This window comes from Lissotriton vulgaris, chromosome 4_1 (assembly GCF_964263255.1).
Source record: "Lissotriton vulgaris chromosome 4_1, aLisVul1.2, whole genome shotgun sequence".
Lineage (NCBI taxonomy): Eukaryota > Metazoa > Chordata > Amphibia > Caudata > Salamandridae > Lissotriton > Lissotriton vulgaris.
In genome coordinates, this window is record NC_141691.1 from 4,946,425 (window position 1) to 4,964,316 (window position 17,892).

Below are 17,892 nucleotides of genomic sequence, written 5' to 3' on the forward strand. Positions count from 1 at the left end.
CTGGGGCAAGTACACTAATTGATTCTCAGGGCCATATGTAGGTAAATGTGAAATACTGATTTCTTAATACAGAATTTTACTGATTCAATATTAAGAAATCAGTATTTCCGATGTAGGTCAAAAATTGGTAATATTTACTGATTCGGTAATATTCGTAAAAATGATTCCCGAATCCTTAATACCGATTCGGTAATTCAAAATCTCTGCACTTGAGTAATCAGCCAATCCTGTACATCCACACCGCCTCCCTACCAGGAAGTGGGCACACCCATGCAGGTGCACTGAATCAGAATCTGCTGGAGAGGCAGGGATTGCAGAGGAGAACACAGGAGCAACTGAAAGGACTTTTCTTGACACAAACTGCAGAATGGCCAACAAGGAGAACCAAAATAAAGGTGCAGAAAGGAAAAGAAAACTAAAATTTAGTGAAAGGGAGCTGGAGGTCCTGATTGAGGAGGTGGCAAGAGAGCACACAAAGCTGTTTGGGAAAAAGTCACTGCAAGTGCCATAATCCCAGAAAATAAAAATATGGACTGGAATAAAGGAACATGTTAATCCCATTGGAGTGACCCACTGTGAAATTGATGTTCTAAAGAAAAGGTGGTACGACGTCAGGAGCCTGGCAAAGAAGAAGATGATGGTGGAAAGGAAGAAACAAGGCAGCCTGACAGGTAGAGGAAGAACTAGAGCACCTGCGCTGAATCCATTGGAACTGTTGGTGGAGTCTACCATTGAGCCTGAGAGCGTCAGCGGGATCAGAGATGCAGACAGCTCAAACAGAGCTGGAAACAGACAAGGTAAGATGCATGCACACTAAGCTGCGACCCCACTCCCTGACCCCAATCCGCAATGAGGCACTAAGAATCCCACTCCAGTACATGTTTTAGTAAAATCCAGCAATGCATTATGGGAGATGTAGTCAGGGTAGCACTTAGCATAACAGTCATCCCACTGAACACAAAGGCAATTGACACACATCAGTTTTAAGCAAGCAGAGGACAGTCAAATAGATTGGCAAACATGAACATTTATTTTTTCAAAATGCTGCCAGACAAGTGAGCTAATGTACAATTTGTGTCCACAGGCGAGACATCGTCAAGGCAGAAAAGGCATCCCGGAGGGAGAGAATGGAGGAGGCCATTTCAACTCCAGACCACCACCACCGGCATCACCACCACCACCACCTGCAACAACACCACCACCGGCATCAACACCACCACCTGCATCACCAGCAGCGGCAGATGAAACACGTGACTGCAAACATGCAGAATATAGAGAAAGGCATCTACTCAATGAACACAAAATTGGGTGAGGGCATGGAGGACATGGCTGAGGGCATGAGGAAAATGTCCCAGTCAGTGAGGCTGCTGTACAGCAAGCTTGATGAGTACAGGATGGCACGGCGCAGGGAGAGGCAAAAAATGGAGTCTCATACAAAGGCTGTGAACCGGCTCTCCGCTACCACTTTTCTGCTCTGCAGGCGCTCGGTGGCCATGCAGGAAGGGATGGCACACTGCAGCTGTGCTGTGTCAAGGGGGCTTGTGAAAGTGACCACTGCACTTGTAGTGCTCCTAAATTATCAGGCTGCTAATACTGGTGCAGATGATGTGGGGGACAGTGAGGAGACAACAAGTCACGGCAGTGTAACGCCCCCTGCAACTGAGTCCAGGAGGAGCAGCAGATGTCAAGCTGCTGGTACTGGGTCTGTTGCCAGTGACAACAGTCTGCAAAGCGTAGGCAGCTATGCTCCATGTGGCCGCAGGTGTTAATGCAGGCCACTCTTTGTCTAGCTGACTGTGTGACTTAACCCATGACAACACTGTAGGGTGTTTACAAATAGGACTGCCATGCTGAGCTCTTCATGTGGTGTCGTAGTGCCAATATATAAAACTACGTCATTTTAATACTACAACTGGCTGTGTCTCCTTACTTACTCAAAAGTAGTTGCGTGTGATTTCTGCCCGTCTTTGTCTCCCATCTGGTGCTGGCGCCTCTCCTGCTGTGTTGGGCTCTGGCTGTGCAAATACATCATCATGGTCCTCAGAGTCAGTTAATTCAACTGCTGTACCTTTCTTAGTGGCAAGGTTATGCAGCATAGCACAAGTTGCGATGATCTTGCAGCAGATGATGGGTGTGTACTGACGTGCGCCTCCGCTTTTGTGGAGGCAGCGGAACCTGCTTTTCAGTAGTCCAAACATGCGCTCCACAACTTTGCGTGTTGATTTGTGCGCCACATTGTATCCTCTCACTTGGTGTTGATAGGTGTAGGTAAGGAGTGAGGATGAATGACCGCACAGCATAAGCTCTATCATCTAGGTGGGGAAGACAGTGCCATTAATAACAGTCACCAACACATTCATCTGCAGTATACATCAGGGTGTGTCACAGTGATTTACCTAGCAGGTATCCTTCCATAAATTCTCCCACAGCCAGGCGTGTGTAGATCCCACTGTTCTGGAAAATGTATGAGTCGTGGGTGCTCCCTGGAAATTTAGCCACAATGTCAGTGAATAAATTGGCTGCATCTCAGATTACCTGCACATTAATGGAGTGGGTGGAATTTCTGTTTCAGTAGATGTTTTCACTGGCTGCAGGCGGGCAGAGTGGAATGTGTGTCCCATCAATGCACCCTATAACATGCGGGAACTGTGCCTTTTGGTAAAAGTCTGTCTTGGTTTTCTGCAGTTCCGCCTGTAATAATAATAATAATAATAAAGGAGTTTGTAGAGCGCATGGCGACGCCATCCCGGCGTGTCCCCGCGCTGTGGAGAGAGAGGAAGCCGTGGCCGGGGACCAAAACTATAGGGTGTACAGATAGGTCTTTAATAGTTTTCTAAACTTAGTTTCAGTATCCGCTAACCTGATGTTCACTAGAAGGGAGTTCCATTTGTTGGCCGCTAACACTCTGAAAGAGCGGCCTCCATTCTGGCTTTTTTTACACAAGGGATTTTAAGTAGGCCAGTTCCTCTAGAGCGGAATGTTCTGCTAGGCTCATAGGTGAGGGCTAGGTCTGCCAGATAGAGAGGGGCTCTGTGCGATGTAATCCTATAACACATTAAGAGCGCTTTGAATAAGATCCTTTTTTTTATCGGTAACCAATGTAGAGCAGCCAGAGTTGGTTTGGAAGCTGCTCTTTTGGGTAATCTAAGGACCAGTCATGCTGGGGTATTTTGGAGAACCTGCAGTCGCTTGATGTTTTTTTCAGTGGTTCCTAGGAATAGCACATTGGCGTAATCTATTCGGGAAGTCACTAAGGCTTGGGTCATGGTTCATTTGGCCTCTAAGGGTATAAGGTCCAGGGTGCGATTGAGAGTCTTCAGTACCCCGAAGCATTTCCCCACTATTTTATGAATGTGGCCATCAAAAGATAATTTGGGATCAATCCAGATACCCAAATTCTTAGCTTCCTTACATGGAGTAGGTAGAGGGCCAAGACAAGTTGGCCACCATTCTCTTGTCCAGCTTGCATCATTTCCTCCTATCACTAATACCTCCGTTTTGGAGCCATTAAGCTTCAGGCAGTGTTGATTCATCCAGCCTGCTAGATCCTGCATACAGGCTTTAAAGTTGGCAGCTGCCGTGGTAGGAGCTTGGGATAGGGAGATGAGCAGTTGGGTATTGTCGGCGTAGGATACTAATTCAACACCGTACGATTGCACCACATCTGCCAGAGGGGCCATGTATAAGTTGAACAAGGTGGGGCTCAGGGCAGAGCCCTGAGGCACCCCCTGTTCTAAGGCTATGATGTCTGAGGAGTAGGTTCCCCTCTGTACCTGAAAGCTACGGTCAGTAAGGAACGCTTTCAGCCAGCCCAGTGCCGACTTAGTGACCCCGGCTTTGTTTAGGCACTGTAGCAGGATGGAATGTGCTACAGTGTCAAACGCGGCACTGAGGTCCAGCATAATGAGTGCCATAGTATGACCCGCATCTGCTCCTAATCGTAGGGTTTCAGTCGCTCTCAGAAGGAGAGTCTTTGTGGAGTAACCCGACCGAAAGCCAGACTGAGAGTTGTGAAGGAGATTGTTGGTTTCCAGATGGGCCACTAGCTGATCGTTGGCTATTTTCTCCGCCACCTTCGCTAGATAGGGTAGCAGAGCAATGGGGCGAAGGTTTTCAAGGGTATCTTGGCTCACATTAGGTTTCTTTTTAATAGGGAGAACAATAGCTTTCTTCCATACTTCCGGAAGTCTGGCCGAGGCAAAGGAGACTTGGAGCACATGTCTAAAGAATGGTTCCAGTACTGTCAAGTTCGCTCCTAGTACCTTAGGAGGAGCCGGATCACGGGGGAACCTGACTTGATGCTTTTACATATGCTATTGAGTATTTCTGGAGAGGGGACCGAGAAACATTGTAAGCATATCTCTGTGGAGCTAACTCCTTCCCTTTCTACAAAATCATGGCCAGATGTCAGGTTACCAGAGAAAGTGGCATAAATGTCTTTTATCTTTCCAGAAAAGTAGTTAGCGATTTTATTACATGTTTCCACAGAGTCAGTTTGGGAGGTATTGTCATTGGTTAACACAGAGATTTCCTTGAAAATTTTAAATAGCTCCTTAGAGGAGTTCTCTGCTTCCCCAATGCGAGATTTATAATGCATGGCTTTGGTGGTGCGTATTTTAATGTAGTAATCCTTTTGAGCTTTTTTGTATTGAGTTTTGACTGTAGGGCAGAAGTTTAGGCGCCATTCACGTTCAAATTTTTTACATGAGGATTTAGCAGCCTGTAGTTCAGGAGTGAACCACGGGGAGGTCTTCTTCCTGTTGTTAGGGTTTTTCATAGTACGTATAGGGGCAGTGCTCTCTAAAGCAGTTAAAATGTGATCCTGTAGTCTACTATGTGCGGTTTCGCAATCCATGCCCCCTGGCGGTCTTCCTAGCTCAAGTTTTTTATTAAAAGTTTCTTGAGAGAAGTTTTTCCATTTCCCACATTGGTGACGGTGTTCACAGTCTTTTTTTGTGTCAGACTTTAATATCCGTAAGTGGAACGGAATCAGGGAATGATCTGACCAGGGTAACGGTAAAGGTGGCTGAACTTGCACTCCGGTCCAGTTCACGAAGATAGGGTCCAACAAATGACCAAGTCTGTGAGTAGGGGCACAGTTTTTTAGGTCTAATTGTAGAGATTGTAATTCTAGCCTGATGTCCTTAGCTTCTTTGTCGAGGAGATCGTCAAAGTGGACATTCATGTCTCCTAGCACCATAAATCTACTCTTTCTTAAGGCTAGGTTGGCTGCGGCTTCCGCTAGGCAAGCCGTGAAGTCAAATAGCCTGCCAGGAGGTCTATATACCAGAATACCCGATAGGGAATGTTGAGGCCCCAGTATAATAGTGAATAAACCAGCTTCACAGTGGTCAATCGTCAGGTGTGATAGAGAACATTCCATTGGAGCTTTGATCGCAATTCCAATCCCTCCGCCCCTGCCCTCCTTCCTATTCAGTCTGGAGAGAGAGTAGGCAGATGGCATGGCCTCTATAATATCGGGGTCAGCGTGTTCTCCTAGCCAGGTCTCTGTTAAAAACAGGATGTCAAGTGCCTCGTCTTGAAGTAAGTTATATATTTGAATACTATGTTTACTAAGAGATCTACAGTTTAACAGTCCCGCTTTTAACTTTCCTTTATCAGAGTCATTAGGCGGTGCTCCTTCAAGTTTAAAAGGACATAATGAGCAGCTATGCAAAGATGCCGCCTCCATAGTGTGCCTACAGGGTAAGCTAAATGCCGGACAAAGATCCAGCAGTTCCTGTCTTCCATACCGTATATAGGGGAACCCTGGACGACCAGGGTTCATGGCCCCGTGCCCCGTTCTGCCGCGGACAGGCGCAGACGGGCTTGACTTAGGCTCGACTTCGGCGCGCTTCCGGCGCGCCCGCTGCACGCGTCCGCTGCGCTGTCGCGGTCCTACACACATTTATAGGAAGGAAGAAGCAGCTAGAGCGCTGACCTGCAGCCCTGAGCACGGAAGTGCTGGGCTCCTCCTCCACCCTCCACTCCAAACGTCCATAATGGATGCGGCGGACCGGGGCGGGAGTCTAATGCGTGATTCACCAAGCAATTTTAGTCAGCCCACAGGTGAGGCACAATCAAGTTTTAAAATAATACACAAGAAATACACTGTCAACAAACTAAAATTAGCAGCAATCGCTAAGTTTAAGAAAACGCTCTGTAGTCAGCGCTCGCAGTGCAGTTCTTGTCATACACAACGCTAGCAGATAGAGTCAGCCACTGCCACCGGCTAGACTCGTCTCCACCCCGCGAGTGTGATAGTGCAGGTCTTTTATCCTATCTTGCATACAGCGCAGCTAGAGCGCTGCCCTTGCAGCCCTGAGCCCGGAAGTGCTGGGCTCCTCCTCCACCCTCCGCTTCAAACGCCCATAATGGACGCGGCGGACCGGGGCGGGAGTCTAATGCGTGATTCACCGAGCAATTTTAGTCAGCCCACAGGTGAGGCACAATCAAGTTTTAAAATAATACACAAGAAATTCACTGTCAACAAATTAAAATTAGCAGCAATCGCTAAGTTTAAGAAAACGCTCTGTAGTCAGCCCTCGCAGTGCAGTTCTTGTCATACACAACGCTAGCAGATAGAGTCAGCCACTGCCACCGGCTAGACTCGTCTCCACCCCGCGAGTGTGATAGTGCAGGTCTTTTATCCTATCTCGCATACAGCGCAGCTAGAGCGCTGACCTTGCAGCCCTGAGCCCGGAAGTGCTGGGCTCCTCATCCACCCTCCGCTTCAAACGCCCATAATGGACGCGGCGAACCGGGGCAGGAGTCTAATGCGTGATTCACCGAGCAATTTTAGTCAGCCCACAGGTGAGGCACAATCAAGTTTTAAAATAATACACAAGAAATTCACTGTCAACAAATTAAAATTAGCAGCAATCGCTAAGTTTAAGAAAACGCTCTGTAGTCAGCGCTCGCAGTGCAGTTCTTGTCACACACAACTCTAGCAGATAGAGTCAGCCACTGTCACCGGCTAGACTCGTCTCCACCCCGCGAGTGTGATAGTGCAGGTCTTTTATCCTATCTCGCATACAGCGCTGCTAGAGCGCTGACCTTGTAGCCCTGAGCCCGGAGGTGCTGGGCTCCTCCTCCACCCTCCGCTTCAAACGTCCATTATGGACGCGGCGGACCGGGGCGGGAGTCTAATGCGTGATTCACCGAGCAATTTTAGTCAGCCCACAGGTGAAGCACAATCAAGTTTTAAAATAATACACAAGAAATTCACTGTCAACAAATTAAAATTAGCAGCAATCGCTAAGTTTAAGAAAACGCTCTGTAGTCAGCGCTCGCAGTGCAGTTCTTGTCACACAGCGCTAGCAGATAGTCAGCCACTGCCACCGGCTAGACTCGTCTCTGTGTGGTTGGGAAACTTATGTAGTGATGCTTCTCTGCATCATGGCATCCAGGAACTTGATAAAGAAACGGGACAGGCAACTCTGTGACACAACACCTACCGCAGCTATGACCCCCTGGTAACTGCTGTTAAAGAAACGGGACAGGCAACTCTGTGACACAACACCTACCGCAGCTATGACCCCCTGGTAACTGCCAGATGCAAGTATGGGTAGGCTACAGAGCACCTGCACATGTGGTGGTATAGCGTGGGTGATAGATACTATGGGTGATAGATAATATGAGTTCAGAGTCCCAAGTTCTAGTTCCAGTCTTGGAATAAGTTTTTACCTCAAAATACGTGAAGTGGTTAACATATGTGTCAATTGTCACTACGACTTCACGTGTTCTCTTCTTGGGTACAGCTCCATTATTGAGCAGTCTAGTGGGGCCCAAAGGTTTAGAACTGGTTTAGAGGTTTCATGTAGTCATATCGTAGTCACAAATAATATGTTTAAATTATTTGAATGAATACTGCTTGAGTTTTCTCTGCTTTTTTTTCAGCAGATTCAAAAATGATCAACAAGGGTTATAAGGAGACCTCTATACTTTAAAATAGATTTCCTGGTGAATATGCACTGGGAAAGAGCCCCAGAGGGCGAAGTCTTGTTGGTGCAGTGATCTTCTCTCGAAAGGTTTGTCATGGTACTTGAGGTACAATGTCCGGATGCTTCAGCTAATGTGGTGACTTCAAGAAAGGCTTTATAAACCAAGGAAAGGGTATAAAATCCAATTATTTGTTTGATAGCCGGTCAGTGGAAACATTTATGAACTGGAGAGATATCTTAGGAGCCCTTCAGATGTTGAGCCCTTTATGATCTGAGTTTAGAGTTTGTCATGTGACTATATTACAGTAGTCGACATGAGAGAGAGAGGTGGCTAAGGTGAAATACATTTGCTCTTCAAGATACAGTACTGGGAGGATACTAAGTATGTGACAACATCAAAAAGAAGTTAGTGGCCACAGCATTAACTTGAAAGGAGAAAGAGCATTCATTTTCAAAGATAACAGCCATGCGGCTGCCATATTTACAAGGGTTTGATGGGAGGCAGAGGCTTGGGAGTCAGCGAGTAGCTAGATTCATCATCAATTTGAGACTTCTCAAGTACAGAGATTGTAATCAGTAACCAAATCCCTTCTTTCCTTAAGATTCCGGTGACTGCTGGCCTTGTCCTGAAGACCACTGGCCCAATGAAGAACGAACCCGATGTAATCTAACAAATCTTCAGTTCCTCCCCCTTGAGAATCCTTTGGAAATCAGAGTTTCATTCCTCACCAGCCTCCTTCCCTAATCACTCTCAATCAATCAATTAAACTGTACTTATAGCTCACAGCGTATCACCAATGAGGATATCCAGGCACTTAGATACTGTGTCAAAAAGCCAGATCATGAGTTTCTTCCTGAAGTCCGTCAGTGAGGGAGATGTTCAGAGGTGCTGGGGGAGCGTGAATCAGTACTTGGCAGTGAGGTGGAAGACGTAGCTTTCTCTGCTGCTGCTACGGCAGATGCCCAGTGTCTGTGCCAGGATGAAGGAGGAAGAGCAAATCTTTTTGGATGGTTTGTGGAAGCTTAGCTGGTGGTTCATATATCCTGGTCCTTGGTCATGGAGGGCTTTGAAGGCGTGGGCCAGTAGTTTCGATTGGCATCTTCTCTGGATGGAGATCCAGTGAAGGTCACTCAGCTGCTGGGTGTTGTGGGTCTGTTTGGGCAGCTTGAGGACCAGTCTGGCCAAGGAGTTCTGTATTGTATGGAGCCACTTCATGAGTTTTCTGGTGGCACTTGCATGCAGTGCATTGCCTAGTCCAGGCAGCTGTTGATTAAGGCTTGCATGACTGTTTCCTGGTAGTATTGGGGGCCATTTGTAAATTCTTCAGAGCTTGCAGAAAGTGTGGCAGTAGAGTGTGGAGACAGTGTTGATCTGTTGTGTCATGGTGAGTTTCCTGCCCAAGATGATGCCAAGGTTTCAGACACGGTCTTTAGTTGTTCTTTAGTTATAGAGTCCTTTAAAAACCATCTGCTCATTTTGATCACTGAGCAGAAGGCAAAGAGGTTTCACCTTAAGAGCGCAGTTGACTAAGAAGAATTTGATCAATTGGGATTCAACACCTTTTAGGCTACAGACAAATCCAGACAGATCGGTGCTTTTGGCTGAGTGAGAGAGATCTTACCTGATGTTCATTACTGCTGATATGGTTCCTCTATGACATCTGAAATCAGACTAAGAGTCACAAAGGAGGCAATTTCTCTTGAAGTAACCAGAATGTTGTGAGGTGGCCACCACATCTGAAATGTTAGCAATGGTGTGGAAGCCAGGCATATGTTTTTGGTTAGTTATCTCCTCAGGGTATTTGTAAAATTTCCTATGAGGACACATATTGATGCTGCTGTTGGAAATGTCAGCAGGAACACATTGACGAATCTAGTGATTATTGTAGCTAGTGTAGAATATGCACCATTAAGACGCAGGTGATTAAGTGGTGAGTGAAGAGTGCGTGATCTGTTCTGAGTAGACTCAGAATAGTACTTATGACGTATTTTCAGCTTTAACAGTATGAAACTAGAAGTGTGCCATTGCTGCTCTGATTGTTGCAGCTTTGGAGCATCTTTCATGGATGTGGCAAGCTGTTTTATTGGCGAGGAGAATGGGTTGCCCATCATCCGCCTACAGTTCTGACATTTCCTTTCAAAAGATTGGTGCTTTCGTTTTTGTAAAATAGTTTTCAGATACAATCATATAATTTTTTAATTTTGGAGTGCATTAGACAAAAAGGATAAACAAAAACAAAAAAAACTAAAGTGGTGCATCTCGGCAAATGTATATTTAGTAGTATGGTAAAAGTATTCAGTTTTTTTACTGAAATAATTGAAAGTTTAAGGGGAATGAAATAAATACAATTGACACATGTGCACTTTTAAATTCATAAACCACGATAATGGCTGCAAACTTATATTGTTATAATGTTGTTATATTGTTCTCTACAAGTTACCCACTCATACTAATCAGTGACAATGTGAATATTACTTTTAGCCCATATTCGCACACTCATGGTTGGTGCAAAATGTACCCCAAATAATTCTGCTCCGGCACCCACGCGATACCACTGACTCTCCGATTCTAATCATGGAGTTTATCAAATGACAAAAACAATGTGAAATTCTTGGGTCTATTTTAAAACGAATGTCGAAGAATAGATATTGCGTGGTGAAGAAATGCTCAGACACTTCTAACCTTGGTGAACCCATGACCAGAGGAATTGCCCGCAGGAACAGAAGGGGTTGGAGAGTCACTGAGCTCGTCTTCCGCCTCCGCCGCCACCTCAGAGGTGGCCACCAGGACCCTTTGGCTATTCGAATTTACCCCACATGGACTTTTGTTTCTGCATCAACAACAACCACAGATGTATCCTAACCAGCCTTTTTTAGGGTATGCCTGAGGCAGATCCAGAGGGAAAAGTCAGAATCAACAAGCCCAGGTACATTGGGCAGACAATCCACCAGCTCGGTCTACCCGGATCATGACAGAAGCCCAAGCAGGATCGAGCAACAAAACAATTTAGTCATAAACTCGAGTAGTCAGACATTGAATACAGATGAACAGGCCCTCCTGAATAAGGGATTAGGCTTTGTTCCCTCCTACCGAGGTGAAACTTTCGTGGTCAAGCAAGAACTTGCCCGCTCTTTCATAAGATTCGTCCTAATTTATTTTTCAGAGACAAGACGCAAGATGCCACTGATGAGGTCATAACCAACACAGGACTGAGGAATAAGTCGATGTTTGATCCCCTTTCACATCAAATTTCTCCACAGGTCCTGACTTGTAAAACAGCAATAACAACCCAAGTCCCCAATATCGGTGCCAGTGACAACAACAACAACAGGCAGCACCAGAATCTGACAAAGAAGGGACGTCAAGCCATGCAATCACTGACCAGTGATGACACCATACAAATTAAACCTGCGGATAAGGGGGGAGCCATTGTCATAATGGTTACCTCCTCCTACCGTACAGATTGTTTTAGACAACTGGAGAACACCTGTTTTTACACACCCTTGATAGAGGTTCCAACAAAGAGGCTAGAGAATGTAATTAAAATACTAGTCAAAGAGGCAAGCACGAATGGCTGGATAACTACACAGGAAGCTACTTTTCTGACCAAAGCCCACCCGGTCACTCCGTATTTCTATGCACTACCTAAGGTGCACAAGAATCAAAGACTGCCTCCAGGTCACCCCATTATCTCCAGGTTGGGCTCCCTGCTCGAACCACTATCTACCTTCGTGGACCATTTTCTGAGGACCTTGGCAAGTGAGATGCCAACATACTTGAAGGACATAAAAGATGTTTTGGGATTGGTAGAACACATACAATTTGACATCAAGTGCAATTTCCTTGTGTTTTTTTACATGGAATCTCTATACACGTGTATTCCCCAAGATGAAAAGCTATCTACCATAGAAACACTGCTGTTGAATAAAGTTCCAGACACAATCACCCCAGTGTCATTCATCATCAATTGTGCCCATTTGGCTATGAAAGAGAACTTTTTTAAGTATGAGAATCAACTCTTTCTCCAAGTTTGGGGCACTTCTATGGGGAGCATTTTCACCCCTAGCTTAGCGAACCTCTATGTTCACATCTTCGAACAAGACCACATTTTCAGCAGTGAGAAACTATACAAAGACCGTATACGTCTATGGAAATGCTATATCAATGATGTGCTGGGCATTTGGAGAGGTGCACCAACATCAATTATTGAATTCAAAGCATGGCTAAACAGCAGAAATGATTACTTGAATTTCACCTGCAAATATAGCAAGACCGGCTTACCATTCCTGGATGTTAGAATTGTTCCTTCGGACGGTGGTCTGAGTTCTGAGCTATATAGAAAAGCTATGGCCAGGAACTCACAATTGTCATACAAGAGCTTTAATCCTAAAGCTCTACTACATAACTTGCCGTTCGGGCAATTCTTACCCATCAAGAGGAACTGTTCGTCAACTGCTAAATATCAGGATCATGCATAGAAATTGGCGGTCCAGCTATAAGCTAGGCACTATCTGAGAAAACGAGCAGCCAATAATAATAGGGCAGCATTATTGAGCCTGGTGAATCTAAGAAAAATCGCAACAGATTGACCTGTGTGAACACATTCTGCAGCTTTTCAATCAAAATCAAAAAGAGTTTTATTTCTAATTGGAAGATATTGAGCATTGGGACTACACCACTGCCACGCCCACTTTTTGCTTTCAGACACAGTACCAACATTAAAGATCGATTAGTACACACATGTTCTCATTGTACCAAGAAAGGACAACATGACACTCTCTGGGGGCTTCTTCCTGTGAAAGGACATTTTCCAGCTTGTGTGCAGCTTGCCTGCAAATGACTCACATGACTGATATTAACATTGGCGTAACAAGACCCTGGATACTATCCAACCATATAAATTGTAATAGGGAGAAGTTGATTTATATAATCACTTGCCCTTTCACACTCCGATTCTTGGGCATGACTACACGTAAAGTCAAAACCCATATTCGGGAACACAAAAATACTATCCGGTGTAGAAAATCCTCCACTAAATTGACCAGTCACTTTCTCGAAGCCAATCACTCTCCACAAGATCTTAGATGGACAGTTTTGGGAAAACCGTTTATTCCAACTCACATTACTGACATCGCTACATATCTGTACAGACAAGAGAAATGGTGCGTGCACACACTAGACAGTGACAACACAGGTCTGAATGATGAGATTCTGTGGGTCCTTCTATGAGGACAATTTAATATGCCATCCCCCTAGGTCCTGTACCGCCTCTAACTATTGCACACACTTTTTCTTCAAGTAGGATTAGCGGGTCCTCCCAAAAGTCTATGATGCTGTCTATCCAGGTTTAATGCAGGTTCAACTATAAATCATTGATATGACTGACTTTCAGACTGCCATGCCATGCCGTTTATGTCATGTATTGATGTCTTCTTCATTGGGAAGATCTACCACATTTCCTGATGGTAACCCCATAGGCCAGATAGAAGCACACTACTGTTAGGGTTTGGGGCTAGTCCTCTCTCAGTGACCATGCTTTGTCATCACATGACCTGTGGCAAGTAGGATAAATGCTGGTCCTACCTTTACCTCATTGCTTGATATTGCCATTGTTTGGATTCTGGTCTCCTGGTCTCCTGGTTGCTGGTTGCTGTTATTGGAAGATTCCTGCTGTTCTGGAGTCTTTTTTCCTTCTTCCTCACGGGCTCGTGAGAGGAGTATTTATCATCCCCCTGTCTTGGCTGTCCCATCCCCTCTGTAGATAGTTGGTCACGGGGTTTCCCTTTCCATTTCCCTCCCCTGTTTATTTTCCCCAGCGTTTGTTTTTGGTTCTGGGTGTTTGGGGGCTCCCGTTCGCTGCACTCACTAGTTGATTGTGCCCTTGTTTTGAGGTTTTCCGTGTGCTCGCAAGGGGTAAACAAAGCGTTCTGCTTCGTTTCAGCGCGTCTTTACTTAGACGCCTCTTTGCTTCGTTTTAGGCGGAAGTGACGTTTCGGGTCATTCCGCGAAGGGCTTGTAAACAAACGCTGAGGGTTCTCGGTATTCCCGAGCGTCTCGTACCTGTCCCTGTCCCTTTGCCACCCATACTGAATACGAAGGTTTTTTTTTCTGGCATCATTAAACCTGTCCTAAGTCCTTTTTTCCCCTCGTGGTGCATTGTTAAAAAACGAAGGACACGATCATTACGTACTCCCGACTGGCCATCTAATACAAGAGACATTACCTTGCATTTCCTGATTGCCTTACTCTTGTGCCCTATGCCTTCACGAAGCAGAGCCTGCGCTACACACTGGTAAGAGGGGTGGCAAATGGTGTGACAGGGCATGGTCATTGGAGTTGGGATATAGCGGTGTGGAACATATTCATATGAAGGGTGTGTTTTTTTCCCGGTTTTACATAGGTGCAGAAGCGTGAAGGAGGGAGCCGTGTCCTAACATTATATAAGGGTGGAAGACTTGGTGTCTCCTCAACCTTACCACCCTCTTTTCAGGTTCATTGGCGCACTCATAGTGGTTGTCCTGTGAGTGGTCAGTGGGCAGGGGAAGGGGACTGGTGCATGCTGCGTTCCTGCAGTGCTCGGGCTGGGCGGAATCCAACAGAATATCAAGCCCACGATAAATAGCACTGCCCGGACTAGCATGGACGAGGATGGGAATCCGTGGGGGTACGGGTGGTCCCTCAATGCAGGACATAATGGGGGCGGTACATACACTTTAGGCACGGGTTCAGGAGTTACAGCAAGAGAACGTGGGTTTAAAACAAGAATTAGTGGCGGTAAGGGCCAGAGAGCAGTCGCAACACAGGGGGACGGGTTCAGTTATACAGCCTGCCACCTTTCAGTACGGGGGTGGGGCGGGACAAAGTGCTGCTGGTGGCAGCAACCCAATAGCTGTAACGGTAACAACTCCTGTTGCAGTGCCCTTAGCTCCCCCTGAGAGGTTTACAGGGGATAGCGACAATTTCGGGATGTTTATGAACCAGTGTCAGCTGCACTTCATGTGTGGACCGAGTGCCTTTCCCGACGACTCTGCGAAAGTCGCCTTTACACTATCTTATCTGGCTGGTAACGCTGCCCAGTGGGCGATTCCTTTGGCAGAAAGTGATGATCGTGTGCTGTATAACTATTCAGCATTCAAGGAATTGATGCGGGGTTTGTTCGCTAAGCATGCGTTTATGCAGGCGAGCGATGCAGAGCTCTTGAAATTATGGCAGGGCAGGCAGGACTTATTGTCTTATATAGCCTCCTTTAATCAGTTAATATCCGAGACTCATTGGCCAATCGAGAAAAGGACGTCCCTGTTCTATCAGGGTCTTTGTGAGGAGCTCAAGGACATAGTGTCACAGGTGGTGGATCCACCTGAGGACTGTGCGGCGTTTATAGACCTTGTGGTCAAGTTGAATCATCGGGTGACGGAACGGCGTGGAGAACGCAGTCGGTTTCAAACTTCCCGGAGTAGTTATGTGAAATCAGAGACGAAGACAACAGGGGAGAGCAAGACAGCGCCCGAACCCATGGAAATAGGAGGGGTAAGGGGACCCCTGACCCCGGAGGAAAAGAAGAGGAGCAGAGAGAAGAATCTGTGTCTGTATTGTGGCTAGGGAGGCCATTTTGCACGGGAATGTCCTGTGAAGCCGTCAGGTGCAGAGTTTGGGTAAAAGGTAGCCTGTATACAGATGGATCAGGGTACGGGTGAAGAACGTAACAAACAGTATGAGGTTGTTGAGGCCTTAGATCAAGCCCCAAGACATTTTGTTATCAACGCCCATTTGTTGCTTTCAGTACAGAACCATGTCCCTGTGTCGGTGTTGCTTGATTCTGGTGCTACCAGAAACTTTATAGATATCTCTATGGCAGAGAAATTGATTGTTCCGTGTCACCTTAAAGAATAACCTGAGCCAGTGAGGGCTATTGATGGGACGGAGCTGATATCTGGTTGCATCACCCGACATACCGCTCCCCTTCGCTTATTGTGTGAGAATGGGCATTCGGAAATGGTGGTTTTCGATTTGATTGATGCCCCTTCTTTTGGTTTGGTGTTGGGGGTTCCGTGGCTGCAGAAGCATTACCCCAAGATTGACTGGGTACAGAGACTGGTGACGTTAGACTCGGTGCATTGTTTGAGGAATTGTTATACCGTGGCAGGTGAGCCGGTGAACCCTTTGTCCTGTGCGGTGACTGATGTGAGAACGGTCCCGCCACAGTACTCAGCTTTTAATGATGTGTTTGACAAAGGATGTGCCCAAAGTCTTCCACCGCATCAGTCTTACGATTGTAAGATCGATTTGGTACCAGGGGTTCCGCTGCCATGCAGTCGGGTTTACGCGTTGTCGGAACCCGAAGAGAGACATCTGAAAGGTTATATCGATGAGATGTTACAGTTGGGTTTCATTCGTCCCTCCTCCTTGCCCGTATCATCGGCCATATTTTTCATTCCAAAGGGGTTTCCCTTTCCCTTTCCCTCCCCTGTTTATTTTCCCCAGTGTTTGTTTTTGGTTCTGGGTGTTCAGGGGCTCCCGTTCGCTGCACTCACTAGTTGATTGTGCCCTTGTTTTGAGGTTTTCCGTGTGCTCGTAAGGGGTAAACGAAGCGTTCTGCTTCGTTTCAGCGCGTCTTTACTTAGACGCCTCTTTGCTTCGTTTTAGGCGGAAGTGACGTTTCGGGTCATTCCGCGAAGGGCTTGTAAACAAACTCTGAGGGTTCTCGGTATTCCCGAGCGTCTCGTACCTGTCCCTGTCCCTTTGCCACCCATACTGAATACGAAGGTTTTTTTTTCTGGCATCATTAAACCTGTCCTAAGTCCTTTTTTCCCCTCGTGGTGCATTGTTAAAAAACGAAGGACACAATCATTACGTACTCCCGACTGGCCATCTAATACAAGAGACATTACCTTGCATTTCCTGATTGCCTTACTCTTGTGCCCTATGCCTTCACGAAGCAGAGCCTGCGCTACACACTAGTAAGAGGGGTGGCAAATGGTGTGACAGGGCATGGTCATTGGAGTTGGGATATAGCGGTGTGGAACATATGCATATGAAGGGTGTGTTTTTTCCCTGTTTTACATAGGTGCAGAAGCGTGAAGGAGGGAGCTGTGTCCTAACATTATATAAGGGTGGAAGACTTGGTGTCTCCTCAACCTTACCACCCTCTTTTCAGGTTCATTGGCGCACTCATAGTGGTTGTCCTGTCAGTGGACAGTGGGCAGGGGAAGGGGACTGGTGCATGCTACGTTCCTGCAGTGCTCGGGCTGGGCGGAATCCAACAACTACCACCTGCAATACCAGGCTGTTTAAATAATTATTTAGATGTTTTTATGCCGGTTATGAGATCCATTACACTTCCTGACAGTGACCTGAATCAGGCCAGGTTTAGAAGCTTACTATGATCTGCCCCAGACCTCAGGTGGTGCAGCCACTGAGGATACCCTCAGCATACAGCACTATATGACTTAGCCGCAAAAAATCCTAGTTGTTTGATCATCACAATATAGGTGGTGTCTGTGCCTCCATGTTGAAAAACACGGGATGTCCCACTTTACAGGCCCCAAAGCTGAGCTTAAGGACTACTGTATAAATGTTCTAATAAATCTGACATAGAAACACAAACGGGCCGGTCTAAGACTACTCAGGTGCGGAAAGAGGCAAGAGGTAAGAGGTTCTGGTATGCCAAAATTATGAATCCCCACAGGTTAATATATCATTTTTCTACAGAGAGTTAGGCCACAGTGGGTTGGTTTCTGCCTATGAGATCCTTCCACTGCCAGACTCCATCTGCTCCTTGATTCATGCCTACCCTATTTCCATGAATTCGGAATACTGCTATTAGACTCTAGGTGGTACATGTTGTGTGAATGACACATGCACCGTTATTAATTTACTTTTCAGAGCGGTGCCCCCATCCTGAGCTGTCACCAGGTTGAGGTGGAGTCCCTTACCCAGCAGTAGCAGGTA

At 46.3% G+C, this 17,892-nt stretch overlaps 1 protein-coding gene across 1 annotated transcript in view; it reads left to right on the top strand.

The window, feature by feature from the left end:
* LOC147718191 (extracellular calcium-sensing receptor-like) overlaps window positions 1-17,892 on the top strand; it is a 149,552-nt gene that overhangs the window by 95,067 nt on the left and 36,593 nt on the right. The window lies entirely within an intron of this gene.